The sequence below is a fragment of the Coffea arabica genome, chromosome 4c (assembly GCF_036785885.1).
Source record: "Coffea arabica cultivar ET-39 chromosome 4c, Coffea Arabica ET-39 HiFi, whole genome shotgun sequence".
NCBI lineage: Eukaryota > Viridiplantae > Streptophyta > Magnoliopsida > Gentianales > Rubiaceae > Coffea > Coffea arabica.
Window position 1 is genome coordinate 29,386,106 of NC_092316.1, and position 13,252 is coordinate 29,399,357.

A 13,252-nucleotide genomic window follows, 5' to 3' on the forward strand; every position below is an offset into this window, starting at 1 on the left:
AATTTTTAAAGATGGAACGATTGAAATGTTACTTGTGCATGAATGTAAGCCTTTTGGCTGAACTGGCCACTGCCCCTTGTTACCGATCGACTCGAGCCAGAAGCGGACTCGGTCGGGCGATATGGTGACCTGGGTGAACGTTTGGTATACTCGAGTATTACCTTGTAGGTTGGTGGAGGTTGGTGGAGCCTGGTCAATGTCCAGGAAAGGTTGAATGAACGAACGAACGAACGAGGGTTTTATTGACAAATGAAAAATGCATTTTCAAATGAATGAAGGAAAGGGGAATGACAGGAGAGCGAACGAATAAACGAATGAACGAACGAACGTATCCTTTTCATGTATGGTTTCTTGTAAATGTTGTAATTGTTTCTTGACTTATCGTTTGATTTATGACATCATTGAAATGAACTATTGTGAAACCGATTTGATTACTGATTTTACTGGTTACTCGCTGAGCTTTTAGGTCACCCCAAAACTATTTTATTCCCCTCCACAGGGCTCAAGGCGAAGGAAGGACTTGTAGTACTTATTCACGTGACTGGATGGCATATATCTTGTACAGTTTGGATTTGGAATCATTTGATGTATAGTTTGGGGAATCGTTTCCACTTCGCTTATAACATGTAATTATTGGAGAATTTGATGTAATTTTTGAGATTTATATTGTAATCTGTTTGAGAAATGTAGTGAACGACTGAGTCCCGACGAGAGCTGGGCAGGCCGTCCGCCGAACCCTGGGGTACGCCCTAGGGGGAGGTGGGGCCGTCACAAAAACATTCTTGAAAAGAATAAGTGACCCGTTGTCACAATTTAGCCCTAAAGAGAATGCCTTTCACACTCTCTTGAAAGATTCATACTATAAGACAATGTGAAAAAACTGTTTCTTCTTTGATAGCACATCTCAATTGTAATGGTGAAATGTAATAGGAAAACACCCTCATATGAAAAGAGATTGTTTGGTAGAACAAACCTATCATGAAACCAAAATGAGAAGAAATCACACATGAATTGGAGTTGGAAGCCATAAGTAGAAAGTGGTTAATGATATTTTCCAATATTTGCTTGCAGATGTGATATTTTCACTACTAACCCTACAATGATGATGTTGATCTTGATCCCTATCTTTTGATGTTTACAAAACAAATGGATGATACTAATATTTCTTCAAGATATATTTTCAGTTATGAAGTTATTTGATTCCATGAACAAGTGCAATTGAAAGAAAATAAAGTATGCTGATGCTGTCTGTGACGACCCCACTTCTCCCAAGGGCGAACCCAAGGGTATCGGCGGGCCGCCTGCCTAGCTCGCGCCAGGACTCAAAACTTAAAGCAATAAAACGAGATGGATCGAAAGAGCACTATATACAATATATACAATCCCAAAAGTTATATTTACCTCTTCAAAAGTCTCGAGTCAAACCACTCTAATACACTATAACCACAACCAACAGAAGATAGACCCTAAGAAGGGTTCCTACACAAACCACCAAAACAAAAACAAACATTCTAACTGTTCAACTGTTACAAGCCAATCTAACTATACTAGTGTACGAGCCAAAAGTTCCCGCGTCGGCCCCTGCTAAGGAAAACAAAAGAAAAGGGGTAAGCTATATGCTTAGTAAGTAAACAGGGGCGAAAGCATAAATTTCACATAACAGTTACACAGTAAGAATAAAGCAAAAGCAGAAAAGTAACATCACATAATAAGGATACAGGTGGCTCCAAAGCCAATTCATATGCCATGCGTGATCTCCTGCCGACACTCCGTCGACCACACTCAATGGTCCGTAGAACTTCACTTGTACACCCACCGACACCTTATCACCCTCACTGGCCAGTCACCTCACAAACTTGCCCGGGCGAACGAAATCACAAACTTGAGCTTGAGTCACAAGCTCGGGTCACAAACTTGGTCACCTTCTCGGTGAACCGGATTCACAAAATTGGTTCATAACATGAACCTACAAACTTGGTGACCTCAGACTAAGTTGGACTGACTTCGACCAAGCCCTAACCGGCTCGAATAGTCCAAACAGGTCTTAGATCGGGCCCACGAACTCACAAACTTTGCAAACTTCACAAACTTTACTCGAAAGTCGCCCCGAGCCACAAGCTCAAGGGTTTTGGTTCCAAAAGGTTCATATACATATGCCAAGTACAATTATACATTCAAATTAGGGTTTAGGTCGAGTGCGATAAAGTACACCCTCGCCTAAGTACCCTTTTCACATATCTCAAACACATAGCAAAGAAAACACACCAAACTGGCCTGAATACTTACTCAGAAACTGAAATAGCAAAAGTACGAAGTCGGATCGAAATGAACAGCTAGTAGTGGGCCCCACCAGTTCCGCCCAGCTCACCACCGTCTGAAATAGAAGATTGTGTCACATAATATCGTAAACGGCTACTATTGTGCCTAAAACAAGCAAAACGGCAAAACGACACGCGCGCACGTAAATATGACGGACGGAAACGGAAACGGCCGTTAGCGGAAACGGCAGATTTGACACTCATTTCTAGTTTACTCATAAGTTGAGCTACGAATATCGGATTAAGGCGTATGAGATGCCATATCGAAGCTTAAAGGATGAACAACAATTGTTATGAAGACATCCAGAACTGAAATTGGAGGCTTCAGTCCCAAATGAATCAAACACAATCACGTACGAAATCTGGCCAATGCACAAATGGTCAGTTTTGGGTGCAAACTGTTTTCTATGCTACACATGGTCAAAAGAGCTGAAACTTGGCAGTTAGATGGTTCATTCCAAATGGAACAACTTTCATGAAGGTCGGCAATCCAAATTCGGAACGGAAATTGGTCATCAGGACCAAAACAGATCTGACCAGAAAATGGTCATCTTCAACGCCAGGCCTTATTTGCTGGGCTATATCTCAGGTTTTATAAATCCGATTCATGAAATTCCAAGGGCGTTAGAAAGCTCTGATATAAGGCTATAAGTTTGGTGTTTTGGTCGCAAGCCCAAACTGTGAGGACCCCAAAAATATATATATAAACCTGTGCATATTTCATTTGCATTTTATTTAATTCTTTAATAATTTCTAGCATTACTTTCACTTGTTTCCAAATAAGTTCGTAAAAACACTTTTCATGTGAGAAATAATATAATTTTCCTAAGTTATGAAATTTCTTGGTTTTGTTAGACTAAATTAAAATCTTTGGAGTTAGAATAATTTATCGCCTTAACATAAAATGCTAAAATACTTAGTCTTCTCTATGTTAAAATTAATACTACCTGAGTAGATTAATTATATAAAATTTCTTGAATTTCAATAATTAATTCCAATTAGTTGCTAACATTAAATGTTAATAAGAATTTCCGCGTTAGAATGAAAACCAATGAATTTTAGATAAATATGATTCTAATATACTAAACATACTTAATGTGTAAAAATTCAATAAATATATCCTTATCTTTCTTTGTTTTCAAATAAGTGAGTAAAAATAATTTATACGTGCAAATTGACACCATTGGATTAAATAATTATTTCACTTGCCTTTATATCACTAAATCGATAAATTTCGCGTTAGACTAACGCTAATTCTTGAGAAATAATAATTGGAAATACTTATAACTAATTTAATCGCTAAATAATATAAGAGTTTCTAGGAACCTTAATATTCACGTTTAATCGATAATTGCTCGATAAAAAAATGGTTTAGGTATATTAGGGTATTGTTAGGCGTTTGAATTGCACTTGGAGATAATTTTTAGAATTAAGTCGGATGCGAGAAATTAAGTTGAGATTAGGAAGCAAAGTGAAAAGACTAAAATACCCTTACCTTTCCATGCAAACCAAACAAGACGTCTGACACAAATCAAATCACAATTACTATTAACCATTTCGATACGCAATCCATTTTCACACGTAAACCACTCTCACAAACTACGGCACCACCATACGTCCAATCTATTTCACGGCTTAAGACCACAGATTCATTTCATTCTCTGCATCATCTCATTTCTATTGACCAATCACAACCTCACCAATTCAGTACCGCCCCAATTGACCAATCAAAACCTCACCAATTCTATACGTAAACCAACTTCCACACTCAACCATCTCCTAAACCACGGCACCCTCTTCATTTCTTTTCCACTTCACATTTCAAACCACAACTACATTTCACTCTGCCTTACCATTGTCGACAAAGGGAGAGAGTGAGGGAGAGTCGCACTTCACGATCGAGGGAAGAAGCCGCGAGCTGCAACCATTTCTGGTTCTGTCCGAGCTAGAGGATAGAGAGGGGAGGGCAAGTGGAAGTCGGCGAAGCTGCTGATCATCACCATCTTCGTTCATTCCAGACCAACATTTCCCAGTTGCAACCATCTTGACCACAACACCATTTCCAGCTGCAAACCGAGCACAGGACCAACCAGTGTGTGTGAGAGCCGAGAGGGAGCAGAAATTTTTCAGATTTTCGTGTGTGAGCTTAGCTTGCTTTGAGGTAAATTTTCTGGAATAAAATTGTGGATGATCAGAGGTATTTTAAGTCAGCCGTGGCCTTGCATGTGTTAATTTGTGTAATCAGATGATGAAACCCAAAGCAGTAGAAAATTCTGTTGGGCAAAACATTTCTGCCGAGGAACTGATTTGGGAAATGTAGATTTAATTCTGTCTCTTTGTAGTAGTGTGAGCTGATAGATGCGTTTAACTAATTAAGATCAAGGTAATTAAGCTCTGCATGCAGCCCCTTGGATCGGTTATGCTAGAAAAATAAGAATGAAAAACAATCTGGCCGCATGCAAGCTCATCCGAAGGTAGCAAACAGAATTTCTGGTTTTCTTGGATGGTTATGGCTGTTGTTTGAATCCGATTTTGAACTAGAAATATTGATTAGCTAGTTAAGTATTTGCATGTTAAATTTTAGCACCTAATACCATGAATTAACCAAAGGAAAAGTTGGATTTATGACCAATCTAATTGCTGGAAATCTGTTGAGTTGGCCGAGAGAGGGAAAGAAAGAATTTCCAGTTTTTCTCTTCAAACCTTGGCTGCAAAATTTCGTATTGTAGTTCAATATACTCATAACACAATAATCACTGTATGCATGCTGAGTTTGGGTGAACAAAGTAATGAATTTTGTTAGGGAAAGGTTCGTATACCAAACTATCTATTTGCTGCAATTTTTCCAGCTTAGCCGATGGTGGCTCTTTTGAGTTTTAATGGAAACTTGGTGAGTGGGCTCTATGAATTCCCACAATGACTTGGATGATCTGATTAGCTAGTCAAGTATTTGCTTGTCGGATTTGAGTACTTAATATCATGTATTAGCCGAGTAAAAAGTTGGTTTTATGACCAATTAGCTACTGGAAATTCTGTTTAGCCGATGACAGATTTATTGTGGTGGAATTATTTGCCAAAATTACATGTTATTTGTTTTATTTCATGTCGGAAAATTTTGATGGTGGGCTCTATGAACTCCCACCCTTGGATTGATGATGGATATAATGCTAGTTTAGTGTTTAAATAGGTAGATTAATGATACCTAGCTAGTCTAGACTCCAAAAGATGCATCGTTCAAAAATGTTCAGATTTGCCCTGTTTTAATCGCAACCCTTTTTGCAAAATTTTGAGAGTTTCATGACTTGTATATCATGTTGATATGTTGAATATATGGTGTACAAAGTTTCATTGAAAAATATCGAGGTTTGGTTGGTCAAATAAATCGATTTAACAAAGCTAGTAAATCTGGAACTATTTTCGAAATGCTCTGACCAGCTTTCGTATTTCGGCCATAATTTTGAACTCCGATGTCGAAATCGAGTGCCGTCAGTGGCATTTGAAACTAGATATTCCAACCTTTCCGACGATATAAAATTCACATTCTGGTTCCATGTATGTGAGCCAAACCAACTATTTTAAGTCGGCTGTTCTGTTTCTCTGCTTTACAAGAACAAAATGCTGAGGCTGTAACTTGTGACTCGAATTCGAGCTAGTTGTGTGCCGAATTTCAAAATGATTTCTTCTGTGAAATTATAGCTCTATGAAGGTGTTTTCCAACACCTTAAACCATGCCAAATTCCAAGCTAATTTGAGTGATCTGTGATCAAAATATGAAACCTGCTCTGTCCTTGAAAACCCTGATTTTTTAGACAGATTTGATGCAAGGTTTGGCAAAGACTTGCTAACTGAATATTTTGATGCTAAACACTTACCAAATGCACCATGAACGTTCTTTAAGTTTTGCCTAAACAAATGAACCAGGTTTGGAGGAATTTTCTTTGACCAAATGTCTGAAATGGAAAAACAAAAGGTTCAAGACAGTTTTGTCTTAGTATTTGCGAAATTTTAGGTGTTTGATTGACCACCTTTCCGAAGTTATTTTTCCATGAAATTTGGTAGAGGAACAACCCTTATATGGTAGTATTATACTACTAATTATGGTGTTATTCCGAGACCGATTCATGGGTCAAATAAATTACCAAAGTTCGAGACTTGATTTTGGAAAACCCTTGTTTAACAAGAAAATTTTAGTAACTTTGAGCTACCATATCTTGGTGCTCAAAACTCCGTTCCTCATTCCGTTTGTTTTGTTATACTCTTGAATTACAACAATAATAGAGTTGCAAATTTCAAAAGCTATTTCCAAACAAGTGAATTTTTCCGAATTTCCAAAGTTGGCCAAAAACTAACTTAAATCTGCCTTATGAACCAAAACAGTAACTTTGAGCCCATTTTGACTATCTTCCATTTAGAATCATGAAAAAGTGTATTCTAGGAACTTTTAGCATTTTGAAGGAAGTTTCCAACGGTAGCAAGTTTTCCAATCTTTGACATGTAAAAGGTGAGCTACGATTTTTCAAAGTATTGCATCAAAACTGAAATTTTCCGTATTCCAAGGAAATGGAGTTTTTTCAAGTACTCCTTATTCCTTCGATAATATTCAAATGTCTTATCCTTGAATTTCATGATGTAGACTTAATTTCTCTTGTACCTTGAAACCCTGCTTGAGAATTTAGATTTAGGATAATTAAGACTTGTTCACGAGATTTTTCCTAAGTTTGTACTATGACACGATTTTCAGCAATAGTAGGGATTGTATATGATAGACTATTACTATTCGTTCAGGCGCACGCGAGGACCTTTAAGAGGATCCGACAGATGAGGCTTGAACTTCAAATTGAACCTATTGCCCTTGTTTGACTAGGTGAGTGTTCCATATAGGAATACGTAATTGAGTAAGTCTAGGACATGCTCATTTCATGATCGTTAAGTATTTACCATACTCGTACCTATTTAAGAAATATATATATGCATTGCATATCGACATGAATTGGTTAAATGATTAACCCTATCAAATAATCTTGTAAACTCAATATGTGCTTAGCCTGCTTATTTTATGCTTATTCGGTTAAAGTGCTCTTGTAACTCGTTATGTGACAATTTGGAATATGAGTTCCGATCCATCGAAGTGCGCAGTGTGTACTTTATCACACTAGCCGTTCGAGTGGTGAAGTGTGTGAAATATTTTCTAATGAATCTGTGAATCTAAATATGGTTGCGTCGTTGGGTGAATCCCTCGACTCGTGAATCAACTACCATAACTAATGAATCTGTGAATCTAAATGTGGTTGCGTCGTTGGGGTGAATCTCCTCGACTCTTACGTGGTAAAAGTGCAAAACGGCCAATGGCAGCCTATTAAAATGACATATGTCTACCAATTAACCGTAATTACCACCGTTTACCGTTTACCGTTTACCGTTTATCGTTTACCGTCTACCGTGTTTACTTACCGTTTTCTAATATATGTGGTTACTGATTTCTTGATTATCATAAATTATATGCTCATATGAAGTTGTCCATCATTGTTAGGCGAGTGTGTACTTTACCTCCCTCGACCTATTCAAATGATGAATTTTACTTTTGTCGAATTACTTTGTTACCTGTGCATGTTGTAAGCTATAAGCTGAACTTGGGCCCCGCCTCGGTTACTGACCTACTCGAGCCAGGACTGGGCTCGGTCGGGTAGGTTGGAACCCTGGACAACCGTTTCGGTATACTCGAGTATTACCACTGGAGGGATAAGGTGATGGCCAGTCAACCGTGGAGATCCGGGAGTTATAAGGTGCAGATGACCGACAAAGTTTCACTGGAACACCGTATCCTTTTGTGTTTGCTTTGCTATTAATAATGTTATTGCTCTCCTAGTTGGCATTCTCGGATAAGACTCCTCATGAGCATTAACCTCTGAGATGAAGCAATCCTTGTAATGTCCTTCTAGTCGGACGAGCCGCTATTTGTTTGACTGAAAATTTATGAAAATATATTTATATGGCCATTCATTCCAAAAGTACTAGTTCTACATGTGTTTTCAAAGTAGCAATTACCCGTGTAATGATTATCACCTCATGGTAACTTTTCATTGTGTAATCTAGAATCATGCATATGATATGCACAACTTACTTGACCTATTTTGAACTGTTAGAGCGTCTTGGAACCTCACTGGGCTGTGTAGCTCATCCCACGTTGTGGTTTTCTTTTACAGGTTCTGACAACTGAGGAAGACTTGAGATCTACTTGTACTTTAAGCATGTAGTTTGAATTAAACAATGTAGCTTTTGTTTCGGGTTACCACTTGAAGCTGGAAAAGTGTAACCCTTGAATTTGTATGTGGCTTGTATGAAATTTGTTACTTGGCTTATAAGGATGTATTTGAATTATATGTTTTGTTTCTAGGGTTGTAATCGGGAAGGTATTTTAAGAATCGACGTTGGCTATCTTAAGGCACTGTTATCTCTGAAGTTAATGTGATTCTAGAAACCGGCCTATTTGGAGGGAAACGATGTTGTAATAGATTAGGTTATACTTCGGAAGGACCTTTGCTAGTTGCTTGTGTGAGTCCTGGCGAGAGTTGGGCAGACGGCCCGCCAACCCTCTGGTTCGCCTTAGGGGGAAGTGGGGTCGCCACACAAACAGCTTGTAACCCAGTCAAATGTGAAGCCAAAGTTCCAGTCGTAAACTTTCCAAAAACGTAACAGAATTTGACGGTCAAAACAGGTCTGAGTATTTCGTTTATAGCTCAGGATATACTAATCCGTTTAACCTGAAAATTTACAAGAATATCCAGGACTTAAGGGGTTACAATGTTGAAGAAGGAAACTTTGTTCAATTTTGAATGTAACAGGGTCAAAAATGCAAGACACTATACCAGAATCGCAAAACAGGATCACAAACCGTATTTGACCTCAATATGCGGTAATGGCACCAAATTCACTACGGTTATCGGATGGGGGTGTAAGACCCACTGTTTCGAAGCTAAGAAATAGGGCTACAACAATGTAGAAGGCCACTCAGTCCAAATCCTAGCACAACTAGGTCGAATATGCAAAATACGAAACCAGAATTACCAAAACGGGTTTGCAAATCACATAATACTGTAATGAGTCCAACTCAGTCTATACAAGTCCAAATGCATTGATTCCAAAGGCATATGGTAGCTAAGACATTCCTCTATATTTCATCAGAAGACACCAACATCCAAATCCAAAGTAATTCAGTCAAAATATCGAAATACAAACGCAGTTCTGCCATCCTGATCAACCCAGAACAGCCACAGTAAAATCAACATATCTCACTCTACACTAATCCAAATGACCTGAAATTTTACAGGCACCTCAAACACATCAATACCTACAACTTTCATGTTTTAAGCAAAGTCCAATTCGGCCTCTAACCCTATGATCCAAAACCGGACAGAATAAGGGGTGATAAAACCCTAACTTTCCACAATTCAATCCAAACCCAAAATTGGTTGCAATTATCACTAATTCACACCTACTAGAGTCTTTCCCCCTCATTATCAACCATCATAGATGACCACAACATCACATTCATATTAAACCAGAAAATTCCTCAAAAATATAAAAACTTCACCAAATCACTTCAAATCAAGAAATAAATCACAAATATCATCACTTTAGCCACTACTAAGCATAAGTTAAGCATCATTAGGTGTAGGAGTATGTTCAATCATCACTTACCTAGTATACAAGAGAAGAGGAGTTGTAGACCACCTTAGCTCTTCCAAAAACTTCACCACACCACTCACTACCACTCACTTAAGGGATTTTATGGAGAGGTTTCAAGTTTAATCGGTTAGTTTGTTGATTTGTGCAAGATTGGAGCATGAAATTTGGAGAGCTTTTCCTTTCCTTTTGCTTGATGTTGGTCGGCCACAAGAAGGAGAAGAAATGGTGAATTTTGGTCAATTTTTGAGATATTTATTTCATGGGTAAGAAAAGTCAAAAAGGTGAATAGTTGTCTTAGGTTTCAACCAATGGAAATGTGACACTTGTCACTCCATTAAATGCATTTCTATCCTTTCTTTTCCTCTCACATCAACCACTTCACATCCTCTACTTATTTCTTAACACCCGATAAATTTCACACAGTATCCGGAATTTAACCTATTTGGCCGAATTTTTCCGAACTTATCGCACTAGTGGGTCCCACGTCCAATATATATTCTTAATTTCTCAAAATCTAACCGATACTAGAAAAATCATCTAAAACCCATATTTACTCGTAAAAATTATCTGGGGAACTTTTCTAATAAAGAAAATATCAAAAAGACGGGTGAACAATCAAACTCCACTTAAGCTTTCTACTAAAATGAACTAGGGTTTTCAATCCTAATCGAGGTTAGGGTTTTCTCTTTAGCCTTAAAACCCTAATTCCACCCCACCGATCAACGAATAACCCTCATATCAGCTTACGAACGGACTGGGGCCTCACACTGTCAGACGCTCAAAAAGACTGCATCGGACGTCCGACAACCATTGAGTATCTTTGGACGCAGAAAACCAGCCTATCGGACGTCCTAAGGAATTGAAGAAAAATTTCCAGTTTTACATCATACCTTCGGACGCAGAAAACCAGCCTATCGGACGTCCGAAAGAATTGAAGAAAAAGTCTTAAACTCTCTGTCTGCTGTCGGACGCATAAAACAGGGCTACCGGACGTCCGACACTGCCAACGGATAGTTGACTGTTCAGCTACTTTCTATCCATTGGAAGCATTAATGAGGCACTTTCTTGGTCCTATATAAATAGTAGTTGGTCAGATATTTCAAACAACTTTGACACACTGAAGATACAAAAGATCTAGAGAGATTTTAGTGAGAAAATACTCTAAAGAGAAGATTTGTAGTCTTAGTGGTGTGAGGTTCTTTGTAAGCTTTTCATTTGTGAGTGAATACTTCATGAGTGTAGCTCTGTGAGGGTTGTCCTGAGGGATAGTAAAACGTCCTGACTTGACCGAGTGGAGTTCGGGGCAAGGAGGAGATGAACCTTCCTTTGTACACAAGAGTGATTGTAATTCATCAACTTGAAGTAGCTTGTCTGAATTTATCTACAAGGTCAAGAGGAGCTGGGTAGTTAATTGATTTGCAATCTTTTTCTTTTTATTTACTTATTGTTACGTTTAGGATTTTTAAATTGTTTATCTCTTCTACTCACAAGCACCTGTGCTTTCTCATCAACTGCTCCATTGTGTGGTCGCCTAGAAAAGAGGGTTGTTTTCGGGCCTTACAATTGGTATCAGAGCTTGGTCTCCTAGAGATTAAGCTCAATCGGCTTTGGAGTAAAGATGACAACCAACAATGCTATGTTTTTTGAAGGACATTCTGTCATTAGACCACCTATGTTTAATGGGTCAAATTATGTGAGTTGGAAAGAAAGAATGATTATTTTTTTGCAATCTATTGATATTGAATTGTGGTTTATTATTAGTGAAGGTCCATATGATGCCTCTCTTATAGATGAAAATACTCAGAGATCTAGACAAAAAACAAGAAGTGAACTGACTGCTGCGGATAGAGCTCATCTCACATTAAATGCAAAAGTCATGAATGTGTTATATTGTGCTTTAGACTCAAATAAATCTATTAGAGTCAAAAGCTGCAAGTCAGCCAAGAAAATTTGGGATAAACTGAGAGAAATTCATGAAGGTAGTGAGAATGTTAGAGAACAAAAGAAATCCATTCTGGTTACCAAGTATGAATCGTTCAAGATGCAACCTCATGAAAATATTGATGAGATGTATTGTAGATTTAATGACCTTATTAAGGATTTGGAGGTGCTGGAAAAAGAATATTCTCTTGGTGAGAAAAATAGAAAAATCCTGAATGCATTGTCCAATGATTGAAAAAATAAAGTGACTGCTATTGAGGAGGCTAAAGATTTGAATATCATGCCTATTGAATCTCTTATTAATTCTCTAACATCTTATGAGCTGAAGTTTAAGTCCAAAATGCAAGAGGATGAGGATGTGAAAGTAAGAAGGAGCATTGCTCTAAAGGCATCTCAAGATGAAGATGATTCTACCTCCTTAGATGAAGAAGATGCAGAAGGTGATGACAATGATATCGCACTCATCACAAGAAGTTTCAAACAAATACTCAACAAGAGGAGATTCAAAAAAGGTGGACCTAGCAATTCACTCCCAAATCAGTTCAACAACTCGAGAAACAAAGGAAAGCTAGAGTTCAATAAAAAGCAAGCTGATAAGTGCTTTGAATGCGGCCAACCTGGACACTATGCAAGTGAATGTCCAGTGATGAAGAAGAAAGAAAGAAGAAAACTAAGATTCAACAAATTTCAATTCACATGGAATGAGTGCAACTCCGATGGTGAAATTGAAGAGGATGAAGAATCTGCTCAATTGGCTTTTATGGCCATTGGAGATGATGAGGTAACATCTTGTAACTCTCAAGTTGAAAGTGATGATGAAACTGATGATGATCTTGAATCTTTCATTATAAAATTGCATGATAGTTTGAAAGAGTCTTATGCTAGAAACAAGGAGTTAAAACAGAAAATTAGTTTTTTGCTTCGAGATAATGCAAATATTTTTCAACAAAATAAAAAGTTGAAAGCTGAAAATGATTACTTGAAAAAGAGTGAGACTGCTTTACATTTTGAACTTGATAGAAAAACAAAACTTTGTGATTTGTTCAAAAAGAAACAAGGTGATTTGAAAAGAAGAATGGATGGTCTAAATGAGTTGCTTAAACACAAAAAACAAGTCTGTTTTGAAAAGAATAGGTTGAATTCTAATTTCAACGAATTTGCTATCCATAGGAGAAGACAAGTAAGATTTATTAAACCTGTTCATGTAAATAATTCTTTGATTATGTGTAATTTTTGTTGTCAAAAAGGTCACATGAAAAGTGATTGTTATGTGAGAAAGAATATGAGAAGAGGCATGAAATACATGT

General features: G+C 37.6%; 1 long non-coding RNA gene across 1 annotated transcript; it reads left to right on the forward strand.

The window, feature by feature from the left end:
- The first annotated feature begins 3,989 nt into the window (after window positions 1-3,989).
- LOC140005337 (uncharacterized) lies at window positions 3,990-8,816 on the forward strand. The gene is made up of 2 exons (XR_011813160.1): window positions 3,990-4,479; window positions 8,522-8,816. It is a non-coding gene; the product is annotated as an uncharacterized lncRNA (long non-coding RNA).
- Window positions 8,817-13,252: the final 4,436 nt, after the last annotated feature.